General features: G+C 44.9%; 1 long non-coding RNA gene and 1 other non-coding gene across 7 annotated transcripts in view; both read right to left on the bottom strand.

Annotated features, from left to right (window-relative positions):
• LOC146831217 (uncharacterized) overlaps nucleotides 1-26,045 on the bottom strand; it is a 158,376-nt gene that overhangs the window by 112,586 nt on the left and 19,745 nt on the right. For 5 of the 6 annotated variants that reach the window (XR_014961530.1, XR_014961527.1, XR_014961532.1 and 2 more), the window contains exons 4-8: nucleotides 19,869-19,958; nucleotides 19,127-19,220; nucleotides 17,846-17,954; nucleotides 1,166-1,254; nucleotides 424-517 (exon numbers count right to left, since the gene is read on the bottom strand). This is a non-coding gene — a long non-coding RNA (uncharacterized LOC146831217). The remainder of the gene's footprint in view (nucleotides 1-423; nucleotides 518-1,165; nucleotides 1,255-17,845; nucleotides 17,955-19,126; nucleotides 19,221-19,868; nucleotides 19,959-26,045) is intronic. The other variant, XR_014961529.1, reaches the window with a different exon arrangement.
• LOC146831218 (small nucleolar RNA SNORD87) lies at nucleotides 18,037-18,119 on the bottom strand. Its single transcript, XR_014961760.1, has one exon. It is a non-coding gene; the product is annotated as a small nucleolar RNA SNORD87 (small nucleolar RNA).

Here is a 26,045-nt window from a genome sequence, read left to right as displayed (position 1 = left end):
GTAGTACTCAAATATCAGATTTTTAGCCACATAATCTAGTTCTGCATGGGGCAAAAAGTGTCTAGGGCCAGAACGTGACTGCCTGAAATTCACCAAAGAATTATTCTGGCCAATTACTAGTGGTGGCTCTTCTGCTAACGCAGAGGAGAGTCGCCCCACTGCCAGGAAGCAGCAAAAGAAAGAAAAAAAATTATAACGCAATGTTATTATCATTTTATTTTGTCCTCCTGCTGCAGCAGCGTGCATGAGGGAGTGGGGTAGGACTGCAGAGCAGGGGAGGAATGGTAGAACACTTCTAAGTCCGCAATGACTCTTTGGCCAGCCCTCTTCATGCCATTTACATAGTCTAGTCTGTGAATCAACAGATACAGTGTTCTCTAAACGCAGCTCTAGTAAAGACAGTTCAATTTCGAGCAAGGTTACCTTAAAACACTGGATCCACTGCATAGGTAATTGAAGGCTGGTAAGCCACCGGAGAAAAGGTGAAGATAGTGATTGACCCCTTTGAGAACTCTCCCTGTTGAGAGAAGGAAGGTACTCTTAGAGAATAGTCCGGATCCTTATTCTTCGCTTGTATGAAACCTTCCGGCACATCAGAGTTTGTAAAGACTCATCAGTAAATATCAGATGGGTAAACGGCAAAAAGATAATCATCATTGGTGCCAGTAAAGAAATGTCCCTGTGATTTATTTTAACTTGTATTGTCCAATGTAAACTATTACGTTCATTAACACGCCTGCTTTGCCCCTCAGTTTTTGCTGGCTGTTTATTTGACGACTTAAAGACCCAGCAAACTTTTGAAAGACAAGTCTAAGTAGAACGGTACTGGTGGTCTATGCCACTACAAACACGACCAAGCAGAAACCCCACTAAGCTTTGCGAAATTACCTCAACAAGATTTACATGACTGCTTAACGGTCTAAGCTTCTCCATAGCTGTACTATTCTAGGATATCACTTGGTGAAATCCACCAATGTTGCATTCAAACACAATGCCGCCTTCAGTGGCCATTAATGAAGCCACTCAATTTGGTTTACCCCCCTCCTTGCCAACCAAACAGGACAACATGCACATTTGTATTCTTAGAGTTACACAGCACACAGGGTTTACTTGATCCTAAACACTGCTTCCGCAAAGAAACTAGTTTAAAGTCATTCTGGCTTACCTCACACTTGCCTAAATATATAGAATATCATTGGCTGAGAAGACAGGAAAAACGAAGGAAGCAGCAGTTCATCCTGGAGTAATCTCTGCCTGTCGAGCAAAGATATTCATTACGAATTGAAATAAACAAGTCATTCTTCTGTATTTCAATGAAGGGCACAGTAAATTAAAGCCATTACACAAGCCCATGATTAACTTATAAAAGCATTACGCACATTATTTAAAAACAGACGAAAACGAATTTGACAATAAAGGGCTGATAATATGTACATTGTAGAACTGAAAGTGACTTAACTTGTCTATATTCTCTTTGCTGGCCAGCTAGTGAGTGTTTGTATAGCCGTGCCCATCAAGTACACTTTTACACATTAAGACACAATCAGCAATACTAAAATGGATAAAGAAACCAATATAATCACTTTACTACCCAACCAATGAAACTAAAGAGCTAATGAGTACTAAAGTGATTATGCATGCCTGTAACAGTGCTGTCCAGCCAGTGAGGGCTGGTGTGGCCATGCCTTTCAAATACACTCGGCCCCATCAAGTGTTCAGACACTATTAATACTAAAATGGCTAAACATACCAATATAAAATCACTTTGCAGGTCAACCAATGGAACTATGGTGCTAGTGACTATTAAAGTGACGGTGTGTGCCTGTAAGTCTTATCTGGCAAAAGATCAAGACACACAAATAGTTGTTAGCGGAATGAGCATGTTAATCTAGTCTTATTGTCAGTCCCATAAAGCGTCAGAACAACCTGTTGGGCAGCACCTAATGCCAATGCCATGTGTTTTCCTCTGCGAGAATAGAGGGGGAAAGTCTGGGGATTAGGAAGCCCTAGTATAGATGGAAAAACGTGGAATGAAGTAGCAAAGGCATTGTCTAGGTCATTTAAAACCTGATCACAAAAACGGATAAGCTTGGGGCAGTAACCAGTCCCTCTCCGACATTTCATCGAAGTCAGATACCAGTAGGACACAATCATGTATGCAGTTTCTGTGCTAGGCATGTTATGGGTCGAGCTCGGTAAAATAGGTCTGCCCCCTCAGTAGCAGAAAGGGGTCTGACGATTTGCTGAAGAGTAGGTGGTGGTCTCCTACAACCAAGAATAGTATAAATTTGTAGATAATTAGTTTTTCATTTCGCTGCAAGATTAGCCATTTTTCGAAAGGGGACGGATGGAGGGGTGTAGCACCCAGTGATGTATCTAGAGGTACTGAATGCAGTCAACTTCTAATAAGCCATAGTCTATTTTTAGTTGATCAAAGGGAATTATCCCCTGCAGATCAAATAGACAGTCAATCTGTTTGCAACCCCTTTCGAGCCATCGTCGAATGCGGTTGGGCTGGGGCCCTGGGGGCAAACTCCGGATTGGCAAAGATAGGTGACATTAGTGAGGGAAAAGTTGTCAAACCAGCTTTAATCACCACTGCATTCCAAATGCAGAGTACAGAGCTCGTGAACAGCGAGAAATAAAGTGCCCCACACCCTAGGTTTCCTGGGAAGCCAGGGTTCTTTCCAAATCTGGAAGCCATCAACTGCCTTGTCCATGAGACAACTGTTTCTCCGTGAGGTGAGGTCTACTCCACTCCACCCGAGCTCGTAGTTGTGAGGCGCAGTAGTACCGCAGGAGTGAAGGTACTGCATGGCCACTGTCGCGTGGAAAGCAGTGAAGATTTTTTCGTAAGCGAGGCTTCTCTCCCAGCCCCCCCCCCACACATCCCCCGCCCCCCCAAAAAAATACACTCGTTATTCTTTACTGACATGTAATGGAGTTGGGTCAATAGGCAATGCTTGATAAAGGATGCGCAGCAAAGTGTTAATTTGGTGTTCCGAAATTAAGGCAGGGAGAGAAGTCAAAGGGTCTGAGATGGCTAAAATCATGTAAGCCGCATACAGGCTAATTGGATATTGCTCACCACCAAATGTGATGCCAGAGATATCTGGATGTGCCCTCATGTTTTGGGCGAAGGTCTCCAAATAGAGAGCAAACAAAAGAGGGGGAAGCGGACATCGCTGTCTCATACCCTAGCACACAGGGAAAGGTAGAGAGAAAAGCGCATTAACTCGCACCTTAGCTCTAGGGGAGCTCTAGAGGCTCCCAATCCAACCAAGAAACTGGTCCCCCGGGGGAGGAGCCAAGATGGCCGACGGGACGGACGCTTGAGCTCCCGGCTCCGTGGACCGTCTGGCTTCCTTTGATAATCCTGATCAATTCTCCTGACCTGCGCCGCCCTACCGCCGCGGATTACCGGCACTGAAGTGACTGGCGTTCTCCTGACACCTTTGTCGGCGGGTTTGGTAGCAGACTCGGTGTTTGCTTCGACCTCCGGCGCTCCCCCTGGTCCCTGCGTGGATGGCCGCCGCTGGACGCCGAGGGATGTGGAAGGGGTGCTGAGCTGGATTACTGCGGGTGGTCGCGGGGGTGACAACGCTGGCTGTGCGACGGGAGTCGGACCCTTACGTCCGGGTCGGACTCCCCCCCGCGCTGGCAGTGGTGTGGACGACGTTGGAGCCCCCTAATACTAGCTCTCCTCAGCCACCCTGAAGGAAAGCGAGCGGACTCTATTTTGAAGTGTCTTCCTGCGGCGAACGGCCGGTCCGCACGGCAACCGTGGGGCGCTCTCGCCCTGTGCAGTTCCCGAGTGGAGCACGAAGTTTTTCCGGTGTCTACATCCTCGGATCTCCGGTATACATGCTCACTTTTGTCCCGCTACTAAGTGCCTGCAGTGGAGATGACGATGGCGCCTGTTCTTCTTGCTGAGACGCTGGCTGACCCTGGACTCGCAGGGTCTGCGCGCCCATGTGCCCCGGAGCTGATTGCCGCATCGGAGGAGCAGAGGGATAGGGCGGACCGATGCTTGGTACTGAGAGACCCGACCTGTGGGGATGTACTGGCCGCCCTCGTGGCGTTAAAAGTGGCAATGCAGAGTACTTGCTGGGCGCTGACCCGGAGAATCGATGAGGCACTGTTTGCAACGGGACGTTCCCGGCTGGAGGATCCCCCGCCGCCCATGTTTTCTCCTGGAGGTGAAACAATGTTGCAGAGCGGAGGGGCGGTGGCGCGGAGTCCTCCTGGCTACAATGTAACGCATCAACCCATCGACACGGATACAGTTGCAGGGACACCCTCCATTTTGAACGCTGTGACTCTGCCTACGAACTACCTGTTGAGACCTAGCCTTTCACCTCCCTTGCCAGATGTTACCCTGAAGGCACCTATCGCTGGAGCTTCTGTGGCATGTTACTGCTGCGTTTGGGACCCTGCGGTACGATACGGCTTTATGGTCCCCTTTCCTCGAGAGCGGCCATCTTGTCTCTTTGTCCTGGTTGAAGGTGACTCGCAGCAATGGACGGGCCTGAACCACATCTGCCGGTCCGGACAGGGGTGATGGCAGGCTCGTTGTCGCTTTGGTTGGATCGGCGGACGGAGACCTGGACTGATACACGTTTTGCTATATTGGCTGAGTAGTTTTTAATGACCTGTTTTTTGCTACATGTCGCTGTGATTTCGCCCCCTGTTTCCTTCTTCTGCCGGGGGGCAGACTTGTGAAGTACTGAAGTGCTGGGGGGTATTGCTTCGGGACCACCGGGTTTACGTGGGTCTTTTGATACTGTGCTGTACATGGCGCAGGAGGTACGGGCGGCGCGGGAGTCCGGGAGTTCGGCAGTGGGGTGGGCTCCTCCCCGCTTTTCCTTTTCCTGGGAGTAATAGGGTAGTGCACTCTTCTTTTTCTATGGTTCTTTTTCCTTTCTTCTTTTCTTAATTCTACATTTCGGGTTCCTATGGGGCGACAGACACGTAGCTAGGGGGGGGGGTAGGCCATAGCCTCGGCATGCGTGTAGGGTGGGGGGTCTTCTTCGGCACTTTTTTTTATTTCTATGGGCCTTCTTTTTCCCTTTTCCGTCCTTTTCTCACGTCTTTTCTAGGGTCAGTGGGGGGGACTGCTGTTAGGAGGGTAGCGGCTGGGAGGCACACCTCGCTGCGTTATTATATCCTGGTATTATAGTTTCGTGCCGCCATTTTAGATGTGTTCACTGTTAGTTGACTCTCCTGTTGGCTGTTACCCATTTATCATATGATCGTCTGTTCTGTACACTGATCCGTTCTAGTTTCTGTATCTCCTTACAAAAAAAAAAAAAATTTTTTTTAAAATTAACCTTGCTGTCTCCTGCCACTCGGTGCACGTGGATTTATTGTAACATAGGTCGTATGCTTCTATGTGCTGCCGTGCCACCGAGTGGACATATACTTTGCTATCAAGCTTCAGAAGTGTCGAGGCCGGCCGGATGGTTGTAGGCCCGTATTTGTCTTGTACACAGTGCTAAATAAAGGTTTTAAAAAAAAAAAAAAAAAGAAACTGGTCCCCAGAATCAAAGCATTTTAAAGTCCCAAAAGGTAAGGCCAGTGGACTCTTATTGAACGCTTTCTCTGCGTCGATCAAGAGAAGAAAGGCAAATGGTAGATGCGCAGAGTGTTGTCCCCACATTGCAATCCCGAAACGAAACCAACTTGATCTGGTGAGATCAAATCCGGGAGGCTTATAAAAGTTGTGAAAGGCGTCTGCAATCTGCGTGTCGAAATGGACAGAAGTGGTTGGAGTAGGATGAATTGCCAGAACGGAGCCAAAGTGAATCTTAGCACGCAAACGATGGACCAGCATTCGCCCGCGGAAGTTGCTACCCAAGTAGTACTTATGCTTCAAGCGAACTAGAGCATATGTCTAAATCAAGACACATAAGGAGTAAGTGCGGTCGCTCTAGCTCCCTCCAAACCCGATGGGCCCCAGTGTGCTTGTGGAGTGCTTCCAACTCAAGGACTCTACGTTCAAGGTTCTTCTGCTTCTCCTTACGGAGTCGATGTTCTGAGGTAGATATGGCAATATAATCACTGCAGACAACCAGTTTAAATGCCTCCCAAAGGGAAGCCAAAGCGATTTGACTGGTGTAGTTTGTCTGCATGTTATCACCAATCGATTTACAAATAGTTATGACTGGAGCAGCGAATCCCTAATGCGCCAGATGGAGAAATATGGTGGTGTCCTGCCAATGCGGATGGTGACAGTAAGTGGGTCATGGTCAGAGTGAGCAAGGAGCGATGGAGGAGTCCGTGACTAGCAAATCAAGGGCGGTGGTCGCTATAAGGTAAAGAAAAATGCCACTTTCCGATTTCAATTGCCATTCCATTAAGGTGCAGAGGAGCGAGTGCTACCCGGCTACTTTAGATGAAAACAGAAAAGGGGAGAAAAAACAAAAACAGAGCAGCACTAGTATCTGTGGGGTAATGCTTCAGCCATATTTTGCTGTTACACAGATCTGCAGTTCTGGACACAGAGGAGCAGCTCAGTATTAGACTAGGAGCTTGTGACCACCATTTCAGAGGAAAAGATGGGTGACCAAACAGGCTTCAATCTACAGTCAATTCCCCAATACTGAGAACAATTTGACACACCACTCTCGAAGATGGAGCAGCCTCTGGAACTACCAACATTACGGAGCTCTGCTTCAGGAACAGCACTACTCTCTCAATGATGAGTCACTGTTTCGGGGTTGCAAGGCTTTTGAAGACAGAAGGATGGCTCTTACAAGTACCGTCTCCAGGGGGGCGTGGCTTGGCGCCCGATGCGGATGGCAGCGTTCGAATAACGCTCCAGGATTTCTACACCGGTCGGTTCGCTTTTTCCTTGTGGTGAGCGGTTTACAACGTCGGAGAATGCCCTGACCTGCACCGCCTCCATTTTGTAAGCTTTAACAGCCTGCTTAATTAGCTATTTGAGGCGCCGCGCTCGGCATTTCTGATGCACGGAGCGCGGCCGCCATTTTAGATGGCACCACTCTTCTTCTGGCATATTGGGCACTTGGGAATATGCAATTATATCACCTACGTTGCCTTTTGTGAACCGCCATTTGCCTTTGAGGGTTTGCTTATGGCTAATTACTGTTCTTTCCGGCTCTGCTCTTGCCAAATACGTTTTGGTTGTCAATTTATGGCGCAGCACTAACAATTCAATTCCTTTGGATCTGAACAGGATATTCTTTGTGATGCATCTTTGTTGGACAGGTTTCTTTTTACTCTGCCTTTGTCGCTGCGCCTAAAAGAAAGATGCTTTGGCTCTGGTGATGTCTGCTGTGAATATATTCAGCTGCTGTGTTTCTAGACCTCATACAGGCTTTTTGTATCTTGAAAGAGCAAAAGTTATATCTGCCAAGGCTTTCACGGAGGGCAAATCGTCTCAAACAAGACTGTCGCGATTCACTCATTCATATCTTTTCACAGGATGTAGTTTTGTTTTTCATCAGATTACAATATCCTTGGGTCTCAATGTATCATCTCTGTCTTTTGTATGGGAAGATTGAAGAAGGCGGGATCCTCTGCGCCACGTATCACGCATACGTTTATTAAAAATTCAAGAATTTTCTCTGAATTTTCTAAGATGGAAAACTCGCTTACTTCCGCTTCTAAAGCTTCCCCTTCTTTGAACGCAACCGCTTCAACTGGTAAGGTCACCACCAAAAGACTCGAGAAAGATCCACTTTCTCCATCGAATGCTTCTGCGCCTGTCTCCCTGAAAGTGCTGCTGGAAGAGATAAGAGCGCTTCTCCCCTTCATGGAGGATGCTTGCACCAAGCTGCAGTTCTTAACGGAGAATTGGTCTCAGATGAACGAGCGTCTTACTACAGTGGAGCAGAGTGTCTCCTCTCACATGCATGAGAGAGTGAATACTCTTTAGTCTCAGGTTGCATTGTTGCAACAGGTCGAAGATTTGGAAAACAGAAATAGAAGAAATAACCTTCGCATTTACGGTTTACCGGAAGGCTCGGAGGGTCCGGACTATCTTTCTTCAAGTCTTTTCTTCCTAAATTACTACATTTGCCTGAAGGAACTACACTCAATATTCAAAGAGCGCACAGACCTGGTCATCAGCGCTCAGGCACCTCTTCTTCTCAGAGCACTAGGAGGGGTCATCATGTTCTTTCGAGTATACGGATCTACTCAAGGTACTTTCGGCAGCCAAAGTCTAACGTATTACTTGGTCCGGTTCTTCACTATTTTTTGCTCAAGATTATGCTAGGTCTACAGCTAAGAATTTTTGAATACGAGACCTGCTCTACGAGCTATGGGTGCTAGATATGGCCTCTTCCACCCCTGCCTTTTCAAAGATACCTGTAACAATAAAACAACGACTTATGAAGATCCTGTCAAACTGCAGAATTATCAACTTTAACAAGACTAACTCTTTGGACGTTTCTGGAGCTTCCTCTTCCCAAGCTATTGGTTCTCATATTTAATATATTGAATTCTGTCCTTGGTTTATCGGTTCAAAATATTATCGTCTAATACTTCGATTTAGAATATTTGTCTGTTCTTAGCCATTTGTTCCTGTGTCTATATTCTCCTTGTTCTATTTCCCTGTATGATAAATATTGTTGTCCTTTCTCCCCCCCCCCCCCTTCTTCCCTACAGGTCCTTGGATGTATGCACTCATTATGTACTCTGACCTTATTTGATTTGCTGTGGTTTGTTCTCGTTTCGTTGGGTCTGGACGCGCTATTTGTTCCTAATGGGTCCACCTACCCCCACTCCTTTGTGATATCTTTTGAATTAGGCATGTTATTTCTATTTCAGTCATTTTTTTTTTCCCTCCTTTTTCTTCAGGTTTTCTATTCTTGTATTACATTATCTTCTTCTTTCTTCTCCTTCCTTTTCTGGTTCATTAATCTATCCTCACATCATTATCTACTTTCCTCAGTTATCTTTCTCTATTGTCTTTCCTATTCTCATGATCTTCTTTCCTCCTTTTTTCTCTTTCTTGTCGTATTTTTCTTTTCTACCCAAGTTTCTCACTTCCTATTTCTCTTGGTTTCTTTTCTCTAGCTCACTTCTCTATCTATTGTTCTCAATTTTTCTTCATCTTTATATTTTATGCTTTTGTAGTTGGAATGTTACAAATCTTACTTTTTGCTCCTCGAGGGTCTTTGTGGGCCTTCCTTTCCTTGACATTTTATTGTTCTTTTTAGGTCCTTGAAAATCATATCATGGAATGTCAGAGGTCTGAACTCTCGCATGAAACGACAACGTGTATTAATGCATTTATCCAAGTTAGGAGCAGATGGTTTGTTTGTAGGAATCCCATTTCAATGCTATAGAATCTTTAAAGTTGAAGGGATGGGTCGGGAATGTCTTTCTCCAGGTGATTGTAAACGCAATAGAGTTATAACTGTCACAAATCGCTAAATATCAATCTGCTTTCTCAACAGACTGATGAGGACGGTAGATGGGTATATACTGAACTACAAGTGGGAGGTGCTCTGTTATCTTTGTTTAATGTTTATACACCCACTAATGGAGATCCTATGTTTTAGTCTGTATCTCGGCAAATTTCCTCGTGTATTGGCGACAATTTTATCCTCGCTGGTGATTGTAACCAAGTGATGGATCCCTTTACAGATCAAAGTTCAATGGTTTCTTTTAAACCTCATAAAGCACAAACTATCCGTTCAAACCATTCACCAATATAAACTCATTGATGCCTGGAGAATTTTTAACAACACCACTAGAGAATTCACGTTTTTCTCCCCAACCCACCAAACTCAATCCAGATTAGATAATTTTTTTGTTTCACACAATATATCCCAATCTTTAAGAAGCGCTGATATTGGGTCTATTCTGATTTCAGACCATGCCCCCATTTCCATTCAATTGGATATAGTTTTAAAATCTAACTTACCTAGAAGATGGATTTAATAACTCACTTCTTCTTGATCAAAATTTTCACTCCTCGTTTCCTTTTTTAATGAACATTTTTCCCTTAACCAAACTGATAATCTTCATTTTTCTGTTTGGGATGCATTTAAAGCAGTTGCTAGAGACTTCACTATTGGTTGCGTTTCCAGAAAACGTAAAAATGCTCGTAAGGTTAGTAGTGACCTTTGGCTGAGATAAAGAAGCTATAACACTCGTATTACTCCTCAAAATCCAAGCACTGTCTCACAACTTATTAATGTAAAACTTCAATTTAATAAGGAGTCAACCGATCACGCCTCGTTATATTTGTCGAAATCAAGCGCAAAGTTCGATTGCGGTCAGGATAAGGCTGGCAAACTCCTGTTTTTGAAAAACACGACACTACGAACCAAAGATCCAGAAACATTAAATGAATTTATTCTTTTCTATAAATTATACTCTCCTGAGACTTCACCCTCAGGTTCCGATATTACTCAATTTCTCTCAGATATCCATAAATCCTTTAACACTCAAATTAGTTTCTAAGGGGGTAGAATCTATTTATCACAACAAGAACTTCTTTGCGCTTTACAATCACTTAAGAAAGACAAAGCCCCCGGACCGGATGGATTTACAGTTACATTTTTTTACTCACTTTGCTCCTATTCTTCTTCCCAAACTACTCAATCTCTTAAATCTATTTTACACAGTCCAGGAAATGTTTAGGTTCCATTTTAGAAGCGCTAATATGTCTAATACCCAAGAATGGGAAAGATTTGAAATACTGCAAGAACTATAGACCCATTTCTCTGGTAAATATTGATTATAAACTTTTTTCCAAAGCCCTGGCTATTCGTCTTGAATCCTTCCTCCAACTATTACGCGCAGAAAAATCTGGTTTTGTTAAAGGCCACCTCCTCTCTGACAATACCAGATTATTCTTCGATATATCAAAAGCCCCACACTTACCCCATTCATTAGCTGCAATAGCATTGGATACAGAGAAGGCGTTTGAGCGAGTAAATTGGTCGTACCTCTTTCACACATTGAAATGGTTTGGTTTTGGACCCAAAATTACTTCTTTGATTTCTATCCTATATTCTAGCCCGCGAGCAGCCGTTTTTGTGAATGGTACTTCATCTCCTTATTTGGAGTTAAAAAGAGGGGTACGTCAGGGTTACCCATTATCAACGTTTCTCTTTAATCTAGCTTGGAACCTTTTTTATCCCGGATTAGTCAGAATGTTGACAAAGGGATTTGAAACTAAAGACGCCCAATTTAAGTTAGCAGCTTATGCTGATGACATCATTTCTTTCTGAACCTCAATCCTCTGTCCCTGCCTTCTTACATGAAGTGGAGCTTTTTGCCTGTCTCTGGCTATAAACTTAATCGCAATAAATGCGAAATACTGCCTTTAACTAAATATACATTCAAAGATGATTTTAGCTCCTCTAACATTGCTTGGAGCCCACATCACATTAAATATCTGGGTCTTTACTCCTTTAATTTCGACAACGCTATCTCTCTGTATAGAGAAATGTTTACAAACAATTTCCTCCCTAACCACTAAATGGCATCCGCTATATCGCTCTTAGTGAGGTCGTCTAGATACCATCAAGATTATGCCGTCTCCATTAGTTTTATTCACCACTTCTAATATTCCTGTCCCCATTCCTTAAAAAATTTTTTTTACAAAAATTAACTTTATATTACCATCTTTTCTTTGGAACAAGAAAACACCTCGCCTGTCCTTGTAGCATTTCACAAAAACTAAAGTGGAGGGTGGAGTTAACTACCCTGATTTCCCCACTTATCATAGATCTTTCCTCCTTCACCAAGCTTCGAGATGGCTCTCTGATTCCTCAATGGATTGTCCTTTGTGGGTAACATTCGAACGTTCCTTTATTTTCCTTTTCTCTTTTAAGGAATTCCTCTCCTTTACGTGCAGACAACCATCTTGATCTACTCCTATTCTCCAATATACTTGCAAACGTCTGGGTTTTTCTCCTTCCCCATGGCCTACTGATCGAGATTCCTTTCTTAACTCTTCGTTATGGCATAACACGTCTATTTTAATTGGCGGGAAACCTTTTTATTGGAAATCTTGGAGAGACAGGTTTAATCAGGACTCATCAACTGTTTTCTCAAATAGGACCTTGTCTTTTTGTGAAGCTAGTCAACTTTCATTTACCCCCTTCCTTTCATTCCAAATATAATCCAATCTCACAGGCCCTTTCAACTGCTTACACTCAAATTCAATTAAACCTGATAACTCCCAAGGTTAATAATTTATTGGCCTTTCTTCTTTCATCTCCTAAGGCATCCAATATTTATAATCCATATTTATACTCCTATACGATCCTCGCAGCTTGTTAGAACAAAGACCAAAGTTGAACTGTCCTGGGAGGAGGATCTGGGAGTTGACTGGCCTTCTCTGTGGAACAAAATATGGTCTAAAATTAGAAAATCTTCTAGAGCGGCAAATGTTACGCAAACATTTTTTTAAATCTATAACAGTCTTTTGCTGCACCCGTCCGTATTACACAAATGGCATGTCACAGTACCAGACACTTGTTGGTCCTGGTCTTCTCCATTAGCTTATTTAAAACACCTGCTTTTTACTTGCCCTCACTTAAATAACTTCTGGACATCTGTTTGGGGTCAAATTAACTATCTTCAATTCCAATTTCCCTTTCTCTATCACACATCTATTTTTGGGTAGTTTGTCCCCTATTTGGGAGGATCATACTTCCAGCACCAAGATTATAGACGTATGGTTGGCAATTGCCGTTCAACAGATCACTAAAAATTGGAAGGACTTCACAAATTTATCTTTCCAAGCTTGGTGGTATGCAGTGCGTTGTCACAGACTGGATACAGCATGTGTATCCCATTCATCTAGCCATGAAGCGCTCTATTGTATGGTCACCGGTTACATTGTTCATTGACTACAGTGCTAAACACTCTAATTCCAGCTCAACAGGTTGCTCGGCCTCAATGATATTCCATATCTTAGATATTAATATGTTATATTTTGGTTAATGCTAAGTTGCTACATGGTTGTTACTTGCAATGTAATGTTTTATTATTATTATAATATCGATATTTTTTGTGCCTTTTCATCCCAACTTTCATATGTTTACATGATATTTTTGAACTATTATGTTTCCCTCTTCTGTTCTTTTACCCGCCCCCCCCCCATATTATACTGTACAACTTATTTTCTTAATAAACTTACTTTTGAACTGGAAAAAAAAGTCCTGTCTCCAGAATGGTTGTTCTAAACAATCTTTTTGTATGGAACAAAATAATTTTGTAGAGCTCACTTTGAACCCAAGACGGAAAACTGCTGAAAGGACTAAATTGCAAAAAACAAATTCCCAACATGAGGCCCTTACTAAACAACTGCCTAGCTACTGGCAAGAGTTAATCTTTTCAAGTGGCGGCACGGCTACCACTGGAGTAACTAGGTTGGTGAATTTATGAAACTGCACTAATGAGGGAGTGTTTAGTAGTGAAAATGCAAATTCCTCATAGAATACTCTTTAGTCCGGATACAAAGGGAAAGGGACATACTCTAGATAACCAAGTACAACCTGTCCTTGTCAGTCTGCACCAAAAAACAGCATTTTGAAGTTGATGGGAAGAAAAACTGGTGCAGGCTGAAAAGACCTAGGATACACTAGAATATAGCATTGTAGACAGACAATTGTAAGCAGGCTGTTAGCCCCATTCTTCGTGGGGGTTTCTTAGTTGTGATGCATGGCAAAACCTAGTTAAAACCTATTGTAGTGCCCTGTGTTTGGCTATTAGACTACCTCGAACAGCTTTGTATGATTTTTTTTGTTGCAGGTTAAGATCCTGAACTTTACAAAATTACCACAAAGAGCCAAGGGTACAAGAAGAGAATGTGGCTCACCTTGAACTGTGATTAACTGAATTATGGGGTAGTTTAAGCCCTGGTACAGTGTACAAAAGCCTTTAGCAATGTCATCATACAACTATTATAGCTAAAGCTTTTACCACCTACATGCATCACGGTCACTTAAGCTGGTTGGTACAACTAAGCGCACTATTACTACTGTACTGCTGGCTCCATCATCAAGAGTGCCAGCGCCTGTAACTGCTTGCCAGGGTGCCAAATGGACAGGGAAGGACCAAATTATGCCACAGGGTAAACTAAATTACGTGGCAATAAAAGAAATTACGCAGCACATTTTGTAATCGTATCACTGCATTATTTTTATTTTAACGCTGTCCGAGTAAAAGTTCCACCACATTAGTAACAGTTTAACACTCAAATGAAAGGTGACCAGTCGATTTTTGAGAAGGCCCTTCCACTGCAGGGTAATTCAAGCCGCTGCAATTTTAGTAATTTTTGATCCATTTGAGCGAGAAAAATAATTTTTAGGATCAAATCTGCAAATTATGCACCAGATGTTCGATTATGTGGAAAATGTATACTTTTTGCGACAAATGCCACATCGCATAATTCCAGTGGCCTTGCTAACAGTACAGCACTTGTACACTATAAGAACAGTTAGTACTAGTCGAAGTTACCAGTACTACTGGTCGCACGGCTGACTCGTTGAATAACAATGGCTATAAAGTTCTACGAATACTGGCCCCTCCAATTGTCAGTTTCCCCACTACCTTTAGTGCTACACTCACAATATACGCTGCAACTGCTTTCAAATCAAAACAAAGTTGATTAACTTTGAATAAATGCTTCACTCCATTATAGGGACATGAAAACAAATGAGATGGAGTGATGGATCTATATCCAAGGGTTATTTCACCCTGGGTAGCCAATGCACCCTTTGACTGCATTGGACTCCCAAAAGGCAGTAGGAGCCTGGATTCGTAAACTCACAAGTATAAACGCTTAGGGGGATACAAACAGTATTCAGAAAAGCCAGAGAAAACTTTGGTGGCATGGCCAGCTAATGGTACAAAAGGGCGGAGTCTAATATACCTTCCCTAACAGTTGAGGACATTGGTCAGATAATACTCTGTTTTACTCTGATATTTTTTTTTTTTTTTTTTTTTTTTTTTTAAAAACCTTTATTCGTGCATCTTAAAAGAACAAATACGGGCCTACAACCGTCAGGCCGGCCACGATACAGTAAAGCACTGATACCCACATTACAGCCCCCGTGCATCAGCGGTCAGGATTAATAACAGGTTATGAGTCACATACTGGAGATATCTTTGAAACCCGGGGAAGGAGAGGTGAAGGTTAATTTTAAGTTTTTTGATAATTTTATCAGAGAAAAAAGTCAATGAAGGATAAGAGCAAAGTAGATTCGAGTCCGCAAGATAGCTTCACCACACGGGCGAGCAGCAACATCAGTAAGAACAACAATGGGAGTAAAATCTCAATCAGTGAGGCGGTGCAGAGATATATCAGGATAGTCACATGAGCAAGTACGCGCCCCTCCAGAGCCGCCCCCACTCGATCCACCCCACACCCGGACCCCGAATCGAAGAAAGTAGAGCACAGAGACATAAAAGAAGAAAGGCCCATAGAACTAATTGAGAACAGAGTATTACCCCCCCACCCTACACCAATGCGGAGGCTACGGCCTACCCCCCCCCCCAGCATAGTGCCTGTCGCCCAATGAACCCGAAATATAGAGAAGAGAGAAAGTAGGAACAGAGTAAAGAAGGGAAGAAAACAGAAAAGAAGGTGGGGAGGAGCCCACTGGACACCAGAGCGCCCCGAACCATCAGCCAGTTATGGCCCCCACACACTGAGAGCCCTCTACGCCAAAAAACGGCATGCAAAGATACCATGGCACCACAGTTTAAGCAAGGGATACAAGTCGCGACGAGTGCGCGCAAAACATACATACAGTCCCAGTCCCAGGCCAGCCCGTCCATAAACCATAGCAATAGAAGTCAGTCTAGCCCTGGCCCGATCGCGGGCTTGGGATTAAACCAGCTCCTGCGTGAAGGCCCCGTGTCCCGAGCAGACAAAGACAAGATGGCCGCTTGTGAGAGGATGGTGAAGTAGGATCACGAAATGGCCGCCGGCCATCGATTGAGGTCCCTCGTTGCACCACATAAAATCCAAACCTGGCAAGTAAGGTACAGGAGTTCCACAAAAAGGCAGCAGTGGGCCACCGCGGACGGTCCCTCGAAGCCGTTAGGTATCGCTCAGCAGGATAGCCTCGCGGACGCGGTGAGGCAGGGAACAATGAAGCAGGCAGCCATGACCAGGGGGACAAAGTATCCGCCGTTGAGGTGGAGAGCGGTGGACCCTGGGCGCCGGGAGCGCTAGATGAAGGCACCAGTGTAGCACAATCATACACCGCCGCTGCGTCCCCGCAAGAGGACAAGAGCACCGGAGGACTCACGCCCTGTGGATGACAAACAGCGCGCTCACGGCCCGCAGCCGACAGTATGGGGTCAAACCTCTCACTCAGCGCCTGCAGGCCAGCGCACATCTGTAGTTGAAAGTCCCGCAGGACAGCCAGAACGGAGCCGCATGTCAGCGGAAGCTGGGCCCCAACATCGGCAGCAATCCGGGACGGCACTGTGGAGCTGGTGTCCGGAAGAGGGAGGGCGAAGTGGGCAGCGGGCGAGACCGGAGTATCACCCCCCAGCCGCGAGCAGGCACTCAACGCCATGTTTTGCCGCTATACGGTGCAATGGCCAGGGGGAGGGGGTCGTGGCAAGGGGTCAATTCCCCTCAGGTCTACGCCGCAACAGGAAAGGCCGACAGTCGCTTATCTTCTCGCCGGTCCCCCTCGCCGCCGGCTAGGCAATAGGCAAAGGGGGCAGCAGCCCCCCACAGCTCGGTCCTCAGAGCGGGGCAGGAGACCCACCGCACCGGGGCCCACCCCACAGCTCCAGCCCGTCAGGCACAGGGTGCAGAAGGTGTCCGGCCGTCTCTCCCCGGGCTCATCCGGCAACGATCCATGGTGCGAGGCGAGATCGGGACCGCGGGGCTCAGGTTAGCGCTAGCTGGTCCGGTAACTGCGGAGCTTCCAGGAGGCCGGCAAAGGCCGTAAGGGCGCAGGGTTTCAGTGCCGAGGACAAAAGCACCCAGAACTCGGGCATCCGGGCGGGTTGAGACTCCGGGAAAGCAGCAGCGCGGTCAGCGCGTCTTCGCACACGGTGCACCTCGAAAATCGGCGAGGATGGGCATCAGGATAGTAGTCAGAGGCCACGGACCGACGGAGCCGGGCGCTCAAGCGTCTGCTCCGGTCGCCATCTTGGCTCCTCCCCCTACTCTGATATTTTTAAACAGAAACTAAAGTACAAACTCTTAGTGACTCTCAGAAAGGCAAAAGACTCCTGGTGCGAATGGCGCTAACATGGAGAAGACCGGTGTCACAACAGCACACAACAGAGTAAGCCATTGATAGACCGATTAACTACAACTGGCAGCAGGTGAAAAGGCCAACTTGGGGAGATAACAATCTTCCTTTCCAAATGAAATCTCCAGAATAAAGGCACCAAATAACTTATGAACGCCAACATGTACCTCCATCAGCTCTTATGACGGATCCGCAACAATAGATGGTTATACTTTCTGTATGACAGTTTAGCAAAAGAAGTGAGAGCTCTCGTTATGGTAACGAACTAACAATGAAGCAAACTGGTATTTGCACACAAATTACACAACTTGTCAGAGGGAAGTAGTGAGATGATAGGAGCAAAACACCAATGGACAGTAAACTGACTAAATTATGCCCTTTCTCCTGCCCCTGGCTGGAATGGTTTTAACTGTTCAGATTATTTTCATGGTGCCAGACGTGCCAACTCAACACGGATAAAGGTTCACCGTCTTTTGCAGTGAGAATCACCTGGATTTTAAAGTTTGGTCTTAGTTTTTCATGCTGTACACGTTTTAATATAGCTTATTTAAAAATGCTAAACAGCTACAGAAACACTTGTATGCTGTACAGTGTCACAAAGAAACAAGCTCCTAGGTTTAGTTTACCTTGAAATGATTCATCTGCTGGCGTTGAGTGAAGGGAGTGGAAAGTTCCATGGAAAGAGGATAGCGACAGAGTATGCAGCAAGCTACTCAAATCGAAAGAAGCTGGGCTCTGCAATAATAAACAGTCACAAACCGCTTCAATCAAGAAATTCCAAATATATCAGATTCAAAGTGATGTTTAAGAACTAAATTCTGGCATCTCAGTATTGTAAAGTCTCATCAGCAAATGTCAGATGGGTAAACGGCAAAAGAAGTATTCATCATTAATGCCAGAAAACAAACTCCATCAGAGTTGCATGAACTTAGTAAACATTTTTACTATCCTTCATTGTTATTAATTGGCTCCTTGGAGCTCATGTTCTAGTTGTTCCTGAGACCCATGCACCAATCACTTGGAAGTACCAGTTAGAACAGTACAGTAGTCATGTGAAGGGATCTGTGCCTCGGTTAAAATATAAGAAACACTTTTCAAAAAGGACCCTTCATAAGCAGTACTCCAACATCAGATTTTTAGCCACAAAAATTAGTTATGTAAGGGGCAAAAAGTGTCCAGGGCCAGAACGTGACTGCCTGAAAGTCACCAAAGATTTATTCTGGCCAATTACCAGTGGCGGCTCATCTGCTAAGGCTAAGAGTCGCCCCACTGCCAGGAAGCAGCAAAAGAAAGGAAAAAATAAAATGATAACGTAATGTTATTTTGTCCTGCTGCAGCAGCATGCATGAGGGGGCGGGGCTGCAGGGGAGGAGTGGTAGAACACTCCTAAGTGCGCAATGACTCTTAGGTCGGCCCTCTTGGGAGCACTTCCCTGTTCTTCATGCAGGCTGCATTACAGCCTGCATGGAGAACATGCCCACCCCTCCAGCCCCTCACTGAGTGCCGTGTCACGACGCTCAGACCAAATCACAACACTGTATTGCAGTGCTGTGATTGGCTGCGGGGAGCCCTGGCGCTTCTTGTTTCTCACAAGAACCAGGAAGAGGACGGGCCGGGATACAGGCGAGGCGGCAGCTGAGAGGCAAGTAATTTTTTTTGGGCCCGATTTCTCAAACCCACCCGCCCCACTGCTGCTTCTAGGCAGCAGCCACGATGCCAATTACCCCTCTCCATTAGTGTGATGTTTGGCAATACTTCCACGGGTGCAATTTCAAAAGCCACCTGAAAGCAAACCCCTACAAATTACAAGTCTAATCTGTGAATATGTAATCAGAGCCGAACAGATACAGTGGTGGCTCTAAACGCAGCTACAGTAAAGACATTAGTTCAAATTCAAGCAATGTTACCTTAAAACACTGGATCCACATCGTAGGTATTTGCAGGCAGAGAAGACACCAGAGAAACGATGAAGGTAGCCACTGACCCCTTTTAGAACTCTCCCTGTTGAGAGAAGGAAGGTACTCTTAGAGAATAGTCCGGATCCTTATTCTTCGCTTGTATGAAACCTTCTGGCACATCAGAGTTTGTAAAGACTCATCAGTAAGTATCAGATGGGTAAACGGCAAAAAGATAATCATCATTGGTGCCAGAAAAGAAATGTACCCGTGATTTAAATTAACTTTGTATTGTACGATGGTAACAACTATTACGTTAACAAGCCTGATTTGCCACTCAGCTTTTGCTGGTTGTTGTTTAATTGTACTTTAACATCCAGCAAACTTCTGAAAGAATTCTCAAAGTAGAACAGTACTGTAGCTCTATGCCACTACAAACACGACCAAGCAGAAACCCCACTAAGCTTTGTGAAAAGACTTCAACAACAAGATTTACATGACTGCTTAACGGTCTAAGCATCTCCACAGCTGTACTGTTCTAGGATGTCACTTTGTGAAATCCACCAATGTTGTATTCAAACACAATGTCACCATCAGTGGCCATTAATCATGCCACTCAATTTGGTCTACCCCCTTTTCCAACCAAACATGACAACCTGCACATTTGTATTCTTCGAGTTACTCAGCACACCGTGTTTACTTGATCCTAAACACTGCTTCTGCAAAGAAACTCGTTTAAAGTGATTCGGCTTACCTCACACTTGCCAAAAGTTAAGATCATCACAGGCTGAGAAGACAGAGGCAAAACGAAGGGAGCAGCAGTTCATCCTGGAGTAATCTCTCCCTGTCGAGCAAAACAACTCATTTTACTGTAGGTCTTTATTTCAATGAAGGGCACAGTAAATTAAAGCTGTTACACAAACCCATGATTTAACTTATAAAAGCATTAACAAGCATTGGCATAGCCAATAGGTCTCGCCTTTGGGACCTTATGTGTTTATCCAGAACTTTTGGCTATGTTGTAGAGCATTGTGGCTGCCGTGCATTATGCTGAAAAGTTATAATAAGTATTAAGCATTTTTGTTACCTTTATACAAACGAAGATGACATTATATACCACTGAAAAACCTGATTAAAATGAAGGATTAACAAATAAGGTCTACTACTTGTTTTGTACTTGCACTGCTGGCAACTTCTTCCTGCCTGTTCTCATGCTTGTTATAATTTGTTTTGGTTATGGGGGAGCGGGACATAAATAACGGGGGAGTGGAGGTTGGAAAACTAATTTAATTATAACACAAGCAGCAGACGGACACTAGGGGAGAATCAACAGATGCCAGATTCCAAGGGCAGACTGACTTAATGCTTAGGCGGTGCACGGATGCACAAATGGTGGTGGTGAATGAAGTTTGGTGCTCAGGTGGTGACACTATATGGTGTGGATTGGAGGTACGTTGTGGATTGTGGAGTTGAAATAGGTTTGGTGTGTAATTATGCAGTGTGTATTGGAAACGTGTGGAGTTGAATTGTGTGGCCTGGAACTGTGGTGTTGAGTGAAATTATGCTTAGTGAAATTGTGTCATGGTGTGGAGTGGATTTATGTTGATTGGTGGTATGTGGTATAGAGTGCATTTATGTTGCATTGAGTACAGTGTAATTATGTGGCACTGAGTGGTATGTGGAGTGTATTTATGTTGCATTGAGTAGAAAGTAATTATGTGGCATGTAACTGTCACACAGTGGTATTATGTGGAGTGCATTTATGTTGAATTGAGTACAGTGTAATTATGGGGCGTGTAATTATGTGGCACAGATTTAATGTGGAGTGTATTTATGTTGCATTGAATAGAGTAATTATGTGACGTGTAATTATGTGGTACTGAGCGGTATTATGTGGAGTGTGTTGCATTGAGTAGAGTAATTATGTGGTGTGTAATTAAGTGGCCCCGAGTGGTATTATGTAATGTAACAGACATATAGCGCAAAACTGTCACCCTACGGGTATCCTGGCGCTGCGACTTACCAAGTTGTCACTGACAGAGCAGATAACCTATTAGCAAGTTATGGGGAGCTCATTTTACTCATCCCTAGGGAAGAGCCAAGTCTTTAAGCTTTTCCTAAATTGAAGCAGAGATTGAATTGGTCTGATGTTCAGGGGAAGATCATTCTAGAGTCGTGAGGCTACTACACCGAATGCTCTACCACCCGTCGTGGTCTTCTTGAATCTGGTGCTAGTTACCAGATTTGCACCGGAAGAACGGAGATTTCTCCCAGGAGTATACCAGGTGAATTTCTCCTGCATGGATATTGGACCCAAACCATGTACTGCTCTAAACACAATACAGAGGGATTTGAATTGGATTCTCTCATTGATGGATAATCAGTGAAGGTCCTTTGAAGCTAAAGTCGTTGAGGACCTGCACTGCCTATTTAACGCCAATTTGGCTGCTATGGACTAGATCCTCTGCAGCTTCAGTAGCACTGATTGTGGTGCTCCCAGGTATAAAGAGTTACAGTAGTCCAGCCTACTTAAAATTATACTCCTCACTACTAGGGGTCTAGTAGCACTGGGCAGTAATGGGAGAATCTGGCGTAGTGCTCTTATCAGGGAGAAACAGATGCTAACTGTTTTATTGACTTGTGACTCCATTTGAAGGGTATCCATTAAAACCCCCAGATTTCGTACTGTTCTGGCTGGAGTCAGTGGTTTATCCATAGGGGTAAGCCTGAACTCAGACGGCAAAAGCCGCGTCATTTTGGCCGTGGAGCAGTATACTATCTCAGTTTTATCTCCATTAAATTCCTGAGCCAGTTAGAGGTGTTATACATACACTCCTGGAATTTTATCGAGGGAAACTGCTTGATTTCCTTCCAGGGAAAACACCAGTTGTGTGTCGTCTGCGTAATTGACTAGATCAATACCAAAAGGACTTAATGATTAGGATCAGAGGGTGCAAATAGATTTTAAAATCGGATGGGGCTTATTGCAGAGCCCTGTGGCACCCCGTGTCGCACATCGGTCTTTGGAGATGTGAACGGTGAGATGGTTACCACCTGTTGTCTGCCCGTCAAATAGGATTGCAGTCACTTCAGTGCCCATCCTTTCACTCCGATGTTCTGAAGTCTTCAACAGTATACTGTGATTCACTGTGTCGAATGCGGACAACATATCCAGTAACACTAATTCGGACGGATTCCCATTGTCGGCTCGCATTTTCAGGTTGTCAAGTACCGTCACTAGGGCTGTTTCAGTTCCATGCCGTGGTCGAAACCCGAATTGGTCCTCATCTAGCAGATGGTTTTCTTTTAGGTATAAGGACAGGTATTTACTAACTGCCCTCTCCAGAATTTTTACTGGGTATGGCAGAAGAGAGATTGGTCTGAAGCTCATTGGGCTTTTGGGATCAAGAGAGTTTAAGCACGGAGTATCAACTGCCCGCTTCCAAACTTCGGGAACAACACCCTTTTCCAGTGATTGGCAGCAAATCTGCCGCAGCCAGGGATATAGTTCCAGCTGAAACTTTTCCATATCCCATGCGGAAGGGGATCCAAAGGGGAGCCAGAAGATACACTTTGAGCAAGGTTGTTGAAAATATCCTCTGTAAGAGTTTGAAAGCACTCTAGAGCAGGCGGCTATTAAGTGCCTCTGACTGTTGCTCTTCTGCTAATGTCTTAGGTAGTTTCTTATCCTCATCCAGACTGCTATTGGAGTTTAGACCCCCAACAATCGTATTAATCTTTTCAAAGTAGACAGCGATATCATCGCAAAGATTTTGTGTCGCGTCCACCTTGTTACCCATACATACTGGATTGGACAGGTCATTTATAATATTAAAGAGCATTTTTGTGCTATTAGGCGCCTGCAAGATGGTTTTAGCATAATACTCTGCTTTAGACCTAGAGATAGCTTCCTTATATAAGGCCTGCAGCAATTTCAGCTTTTTATCGGATTCCCATACGGCCTTCTCCATTTCCCCTCGGCCTGTTCACGTTTTTTCCGCATCAGTTTTAGCTCTTCGCTATACCAAGGAGCTGAGGGATTCTCTTCAGCCTTTTTTCTGGAGCAATCTGATCTAGGGTACAGATAATATAATCGCAGTAAATTTTATAGTTTTCGTCCACAGATTTACTGGATGCAAATAAATTCTGTTCTGGGAATGTCGGGTAGTGTCTGTTTTTACTAGCTTCGCCCATTCTCTTCCCTTACGGTATGTTAATGACTGATTTGTATTATTGACTAAACTGGGCAAAGTTATCCTGAAAGGAATTAGAAAGTGACGAGTCCAACATGGAGGTAATACTTCAATAACCTCTGTCTCGCTGCGGTTGGCAAACAAAAGATCCAGGGTGTGCCCTCCCCGATGAGTCGGCTGATGTACAAATTTGTGCAAATTAAGGCTCTCGCAAGTTTGCCTCAAATCTCTGAGTGGGGGTCCTAGGATCCCATTGTCTCAGAGATTAAAATCACCCAATATAATCATCCTCGAGTGTGTTAAGGTCATGTTAGCGAAGGTGTCAATCAATGCTTAATACGGGGTGTTTTGACCCGGGGGCCTGTAGCATACTATTCCTGTTAACACTTTTCCTCTTGTAGTGAAAAGCCTAGTAGGTCAATGCCCTCAACGTGTACCAGGGTAAAATCCCACTTTTCTTTGAAAATCACCCCAACCCCCCCCCACCTCTCCCCAGCAGCCTGGGTTTATGAAAGATTTTGTAGCCTTCTGGGCATGCAAATCCTAGCTCTACGATAGGTACTCTAGCACAGTTGATACCTCTTGATAGTGTTTCACTAAAGACCTGCTATTGATCAGGCCACAGTTTAGTCTGCCCGGAGTCTGGTTGACTACAATAGTGTTGCCATTATTAGCCATAACTACTTGTGTCCTCCTGCTCTCCCCCTCTATGTGGAGAAGTGGTTCCCTTGAGTAGCATATTCTGGCGTGTCCTTGAGTGAAACTGGCAGCGTGGCTGGCGCGGAGCGCGATCGGTGCGCAGACTGGCGCAGAGTGGCTTGCCTCTGGCACGCCCGCTGCGTGCTTGCATCACCCTTCCTAAATAGGGAAGCGTGTGCTGAGCGTCCCAACTAGCGCGCTGACCAAAATGGCACGGACCAGAAAATGCGAGTGCCGGTGGGAAAAATACTCTCAACAGCAGATAAGTGCACAGTTCCCCCTTTTACATTTGTCAGCAAAAGTGCAAGATTTTAAGGTGCAGGTAAGTGAACTTTTTCCAAAGTCTAAAAAGTAGTCTCAACAGTAAAATACACAAACCCAGTCCCCCTGTTCCCTCTGCCCCACGCAGCAGCAGAATACAAAGTTTTAAAAAGGCAAATGCTTTCAGACCAGTATGAGCGTGACAGCTAGCGTTAGGCTGGCAGTCTGCAGTGGCAGTCTGCAGTGGCAGTCTGCAGTGGCAGTCTGCAGTGGCAGTCTGCAGTGGCAGTCTGCAATGTTCTAGGATGTGCACGCTTGCATCACCCTTCCTAAATACGGAGGTGTGTGCTGAGCTGTGATTATGGGGAGTGTATGTTGTATTTAGTAGTGTAATTATATGGCGTGTAATTATGTGGCACTAAGTGGTATTATTTGGAGTGTATGTTGCATTGAGTGCAGTGTAATTATGTAGCATATAATTATGTGGCACTGAGTGGTACTTGAAGTGTATGGCAAAAATATCACAAAATATGGCGGATGGTGGCAGCTGGCATGGCAAAAAGAAACATAGCGAGGGAATGGGGTGCGGATCGTCCTCCAAGGGTGGCAGACTGGAAGACCGACATGGACTGGTGCCAACAAGCCGAGAAGGTGGACTATCAGTGTCTGGAGTGGCCAAAAAAAGGGGAAAAGTCTGGGCCTATGGGGACCATACAGAGGCCACCGAAGAAACACCCTGGAGGGATCGCAGACATGTTAGTAAAGAGGCTTGAGTAGTGTTTTAAACGCTGCTGAGGTGTGCCTATTTACAGTAGTAAGCTGTTGCTATTTATTTGACTAATGGACACTGTAAATAAGGTGCATTTCTATTCTTGCACGGCCAGTCGTGATTTTACATGTACGAACCTTTCCATGAATGCTGAGCAACTGTTTAATAAAAAGATGTTCAACAACAAACAAAACTCTGGTAAACAGAAAGCAACCCAAGCGGTGTCCCATCCCCAGTATACTCCGATCACATTTCGGTGGGTGCTCTTCTGCAGACATGCGAACAACTCGGATCACATGAGTGACATGCAGCCGACTCTGCCCCAGCCCTGAGGCTCTTTCAAAGGCAATCGATTGCTGAGTATCTTTTTTTGATATCCAATTTTATTGATTTTTGGAAGAAAGCATACAACGCACACGAAGTATACACAGTTGGTTCAATATGTAGTGCACCTGAGAACATTATGCTCCATAACACTGCACAATAATATCTAGTGATTGAAGGGGTTGAGCCTGGCACCCACCACATTCCACAATGTCCAACCAGAATGTTAGTCATCTATCGCCCCCACCCATTTACCCCACACCTGATGGTATTTCTTAGGACAACACCTGGCTTCATACACAGAGCGCTCCTGCACGGTGCACCAGTCCACTCCTCTGCGCCATTGTGACAGGGCAGGGGATGCCGGATTCAGCCAGCATCGTGCAATGTCTCTTTGCCACCACCAGGGCTGTGTGTAGGAAGAGCTTATCCGCCCAAGAACCGTCCAGTCCCACGGTAATGCCTAGGAGTATGTTGGTGGGGTTAAAAAGGCACCTCCCATCCCAGGACCTCATTGAGTCAGCTTGAGGATGTGAGCAGCGCAGACATGACGCCTCTGAACGAAGACCTACTCGGTGGAGGCGCAGCGGCGTGAGATAGGTGGCGTGTAAGTAGTATAGCTGTACCAATCGGAGCCGCGCTGAGACAGTGATTAACTTAGGGGCCATTGGGGCGTTGCGCCAGT

The sequence above is a fragment of the Triturus cristatus genome, chromosome 5_1 (assembly GCF_964204655.1).
Source record: "Triturus cristatus chromosome 5_1, aTriCri1.1, whole genome shotgun sequence".
Classification (NCBI taxonomy): Eukaryota; Metazoa; Chordata; class Amphibia; order Caudata; family Salamandridae; genus Triturus; species Triturus cristatus.
The sequence above is the reverse complement of the archived record's forward strand: the minus strand, read 5'-3'. Positions and strand labels throughout refer to the sequence as shown.